Raw genomic sequence first — 5,297 nt, 5'->3', positions numbered from 1 at the left:
TTTATAGGTTGATGCTCAACCACTGAGCCACACCAGCTGGGCTCTTGCAATTTTCTATGTAAACCTCCCCGAATCCCTGTTTGGACTTGTGTTGTGTGTGAATGAAGGAACACTGGTTTACAAATGGGCCCTGAATCACCCGTCTCGCCCTGACTAGAATCGTAGGTACAAACCACTCAGCAAAACATCAGCCCAATCAGCAAGACGTTATTCTCTTTAACCTCAGGCCGGGGCAAACTGATTTCCTTCAATAATCTCCAGCGACATGTTCCCTAGTTCAAAATGGAGAGTGAGGATTTGAGAGATTCGGAGCTGAAGGTTGACTAGGCGAGAGCAGAGGAAAAGGCACTCTGGCACTAACGAGGGGCAGGAAGGGTTCACACAGCTTCACGGCTGCAGCAGCATCTATGTATTTATCCCAACCCTGCCTCGTCCTGTGAGCAGCTGGACAAGAGGCTCCGCGGCCTGTGCAGCTCCGGTAGCGGACAGCAGGCAGCAGCGGACAGCAGGCAGCGGCCCCTTCTCTCACAAGGTCAGGTTTTGCATCCCGGGGAGGGGACAGACATCCAAACGGCTGGCCCTGTGATAAAACCTGGGGCATGCTGCTGACACCAGAGGCTGCGCGGATGCCAGAGGTGGATGCTGACGGAGGGAATCTGAGAATTCTTGCGGGAGGTGGCCTTCCACCTCCTGTTGGCGGACAAGACACAGAGGGGAGTAAGGTTGGGGGGTCAGGCGAGGCCAGGAGATGGAAGGTCTCAGGTGACATCCGAAGGCGGTAAATTTATTCTGTGTCTCAGCGGAGACGAAGGGTGAGTATTTTTGGACACAAGGAGGCATGCGTCCATCTGGACTTTGGAAAAGAGCCAGAGCGTGAGAGTTCCAGAGAGTGCAGCGGAGACCCGCCTGCAGAGTGAAAACACTCAGAAATCACCGGTTCGGGGTCAGTCCAGGCGCAGGCTCCTGTGAGCCCTGCCACCACTTCCCGAACCTCACAGGTCCCCAGCCCTTAGCATCAAATTAAAATACAAAATGAGCCCGGCCGGCGTGCCCAAGTGGTTGAGCGTCGACCTATGAACCAGGAGGTCATGGTTTGATTCCCCATCAGGGCCTATGACTGGGTTGCGAGCTCGATCCCCAGTGTGGGGTGTGCAGGAGGAAGCCGATCGATGATTCTCTCTTATTGCTGATGCTTCTCTCTCTCCCTCCTCCCTTCCTCTCTGAAATCAATAAAAATATATTTTTAAAAATACAAATTGGCCCGTGGGAACCATTGAATGATTAAGTTATGACAAAACATATGACAGGGCTGGCACTTGGGTAGGACTCACTCTGGGTTAGCATCCATTTCCCATTTTCTTCATCATCATCATATCATCATCTGTTTAGAGAGTGAAAGATGAATTAAGGTGCTACTGCTCTCATTCAGCAAACAAATAATGAGACCGAGATCTAGCAAAACTGCCCCGAGTATTAACCGTGGATGTAATCTGTCTTCACTAAAATTATGTAAGGCGCGTCCCGTAGATGCCCCGTTTCACACGGAGGGTCAGACTGATGGCGCTTGGAGACGAGCTGCGAGGGGCCTCCCGCCCACACCTGTGTCCAGGGCCAGGTGCCGTGACGGGTGACGGGGACCTGGGTCTGCAGCAGCTGCGGTGTTCCAGATGTGCCTCGGGTTCTGATGGTCGTGTCACAGCTGCATCTGGGCCCCCTGGGAAGCATCAGAATCAGAAAGGCCCCCCCCCCCCCGATCCAGGGGCAGACAGCAGGTGTGGCGTCTGTGATGAGCTGGTCTCGGACGGTGCAAGTCATTGCATCATTGCACCAAGTGATGGAAGACGTTTGTTACGACAAAAGCTGACTCATTTCCAGACCTTGAATGGGGCTGGGCTGAGCTGAGCCCACCTGGGGACTAAGGGAGAAGGTGGAGTTCACCGTGTCTGAGAGAATGTGTTTCTGAAGTAACGGCACAGAGAAAGCAGCCGGCCGGGCGAACGAAGCCCAGTGTCCCTCTGCACTGTTTTTAAAGTCCGTCTCAGAGCATCGAATGCATGTGTGTTTATTATAGAAATCTGTTTGCATCGTCTTCTTTAATAATCAAAAAGCAGATGGGTGCTCAGCCATGCCTGGTGGGGACTCGTGTTTCTGAAGTAACGGCACAGAGAAAGCAGCCGGCAGGGCGAACGAAGCCCAGTGTCCCTCTGCACTGTTTTTAAAGTCCGTCTCAGAGCATCGAATGCATGTGTGTTTATTATAGAAATCTGTTTGCATCGTCTTCTTTAATAATCAAAAAGCAGATGGGTGCTCAGACATGCCTGGTGGGGACTGGGTCCCCTGTACCAGGAGGCTCAGTCCCTGTGTTCCCTGGGGACACACCTCAGGCGCTGTCCGCGCCGCTGGTGCTGAAACCAGCAGCTGGGCTGTCGCAGGCTCAGGATTAGACACACCCTGAGGACTCTTTCCCAGCCTCCGACTCTGAGACACACTGGTTGGCTGCACCCAGATTGTTCCTCCCCGAGATGACCTTGTGAGCACCTGGCCCAGGTCCCTCCCGCCTGAGAGGAGGCCCAGGGCTCTCTGGCCGGTCACGGAGAGAGAAGATGCTGGAGGCTGAGGCTGCCTTCTCGGCCTCCTTCCTCCCGGATGGAGAGGCCCGGCCTGGAGGACTTCCCTGAGCAACGCTGTCAGGGCTGCCTCTGGACTGTCTCTCCGATTGCTGGTCTGTCCGAGCCATTTCCAGGCTCCGTTCCCAGCGATTCCCTGATGTCGGGTCCTTACGCTTCAGAGGACAGGATCTGTCACGTTCCCTCCAAGGGGTCCTCTACTCGACCTTCGGGTCCAGCCCAGTTTGCTGAGTTCCGGGCATGGCTGTGACCCACGCTCAATCCCGCTGGTCCGCCTTTTGTCTGTAGGGTCCACGGTCCTGCTCCGGCCCGGTCCCTGGCATGACCCGTTCTCACTGTCCAAGGGCGTCCCGCTCACCGTTCAGGCTCCATGGATGGCAGATCCCAGCCACTTGGCGTTCACACTCACCAGTGGAAACACTGGTGGGAAATCGCATCCACAAAGAGATCGGGTGGCCTTGTCTTAACCGTCCAACCTTGTCTAGTCTCAGGGCTCGCTGATGTTCCATAGATCACACTGGGAGCAAAGCATCATGGGGCCAGGATGCTTAATTCTACCGAGATGCTCACACGAGGAAGCTCTTTGGAGGGACATCAGTGCAGCAGCTTTGAAATTCGGGAAGCATTTACACAGGCAAACTGAGTCCCAGGGCTCTGGTGGAAGCGCCTCACGACACAGTCATGGGAGCACGAACTTGTAAGTCGGTTGAGGGGGCACTGGAGTCCTGTGTCTTGGTTTTGTCTAGAACGGGCACTGAGAGGGAAGGCAGGAGTGGTTGGCCGCAGCAGGCCGTGTCTTTAGTGTCTTCACTCCCCCGCCTCTTCAGGGAGGTGACAGAGCGACTGGGGTGTTTACAGGAGGGGAGGGTTTGTCATGGGCGTCCCCAACGGCAACCACCGCTCTTCAACGGCAACCCTGTCCCATCTCGGCCGACCTGACCTGTCACGGCTCAGCTCTCCCATTGCCTGCTGGGCCTTCCGCCTGCGGAAACAAGGGCACATGTGGGTGCTGACAGGGGTCTGAATTCCCCTTTGAAGACACTTGTCCTGCGAGTCTCTAGCCCGTGGGCAGTCTGCTCGGTTAGGCTGTGGGCACTTGGTGCTTGAGGGGGCTGCTCCATGTTAGGATGGGGCCCGGTGCTTGGTGTCGGCTGGATTGCACTGTGCTTATGGGGTGGGTGTCCGAGCTGCAGAGCGGGTGTGAGTGGAGAGGGCAGGGAGCTAAGGCATGAGAGGGGGCTTCCTGGTCTCCATTGTGCAAGACATTTAAGGACAAGGAGCACCCAGGATTTATGGCAATTTCCTAAACACGGGAGAAGTCGGCCTTATTGTCAGGAAGGGTTCCAGCGCAGCTCTCCCCAGCGTGGCGAGGGTTTCTAAACACAGTTTGGAAAGTGGTCTCGGCAAGTTGACTCAGTAGCTCCCGGTCACATAAGCAAGTGCAGGAGCAGGGATGTTCCGGGCGGTGTGCTCCGCCTGACACTCCCGGCGAGACAGGGAGGCTGAGCCAGGTCTGGAGAAGGGAGGGTCACGGGCGGTGTGCACAGACCCTGAGGGGACACAGGGCTATGGGAGGGGCTGGACCGACTGGCCTGCCGTTTTGGCCCATCGAGGTCCTCTTAGCGGGCGTGCCGTGAGCCCGGTGCCCAATTCCACCGCTGCCAGAAGGAAACCCTTGCTGAACCGTTAAAGGAAACGAACTGGCCCGTATTCATGAGCTTCACTGGGCAGACTCGGGAAACGCACGCGGGAATATGGTCCCCTTCGAGCCTCCACGGGCGGCTGGGTTTCCGCTGCCCGCCCGGCGACATGGGGTTCCCGACCCAGTTTGAGGGGCTCCAGAAATGAACCGCATCTGAGGCCCCTCCCTTTCCAGCCAGTTACTGAGACGTGTCTTTCCCTCACCCGCCTCCTTTCCTTTCAGTCCAAATGCCTTTGATTCGCCCAATTTCACCAGCTCATTGTCCTTGGTGTCTATACGTTGATTATTTAAATAGTCAGTTGGTTTGGCTCAGTGGATAGAGCATTGGCCTGTAGACAGAAGGGTCCTGGGTTCAGTTCTGGTCAGGGCACATGCCCGGGTTGCGGGCTCGATCCCTGGGAGTGGGCATGCAGGAGGCAGCCGGTCCATGATTGTCTCTCATCATTGATGCTTCTGTCTCTCTCTCCCTCTCTGAAATCAATAAAATATATATTTTAAATAATAACAAATAGTCAGTGTCTCGTGCACGAACAGGCCCAGATTCCCGGTCCTGCATTTCCTCTTTTCTCTCTAAAATGGTCTGCGTCATGCCCATGCCCATGCTCATGATTCCTGTTCGTTCTCCACTGTGGCCTGTGGCAGCTCTCACTGCTAAAGCCGTTTCAGAAAACCAGGGCCCAGACTAAAGGCCGCGCAGCGAGGACTGTGGAGGCGCCAGGCCCTCTGCTCCCCACACCTCCCTTCTTCTGCCTCCTCCTCCTACCTTTGAGGTTCGTTCTGATTACATCGGGCCCTCTGATAAACAGGGCAATCTCTCCATCACAAGATCTGTCACTTGGTCACACCTTCCAGGAGGCCTTTTCCACATGAGGTGACGTCACCGCAGGTTCTGAGAGGAGGCCAGACACTTCCATGGGAGGAGGCATTTCCACGAAGGTGTTCAGTGATTCTAAAAAAAAAATATATAT

The 5,297-nt window shown here is 55.5% G+C and overlaps 1 protein-coding gene across 1 annotated transcript in view; it reads left to right on the top strand.

Moving 5' to 3' along the window:
* CSMD1 (CUB and Sushi multiple domains 1) overlaps positions 1-5,297 on the top strand; it is a gene marked incomplete at its 5' end in the record, with an annotated part of 650,642 nt that overhangs the window by 285,715 nt on the left and 359,630 nt on the right. The window lies entirely within an intron of this gene.

Source organism: Myotis brandtii, unplaced genomic scaffold (assembly GCF_000412655.1).
Source record: "Myotis brandtii unplaced genomic scaffold, ASM41265v1 scaffold646, whole genome shotgun sequence".
Lineage (NCBI taxonomy): Eukaryota > Metazoa > Chordata > Mammalia > Chiroptera > Vespertilionidae > Myotis > Myotis brandtii.
Note: the sequence above shows the minus strand (reverse complement) of the source record. Positions and strands in the feature narration are given on the sequence as shown.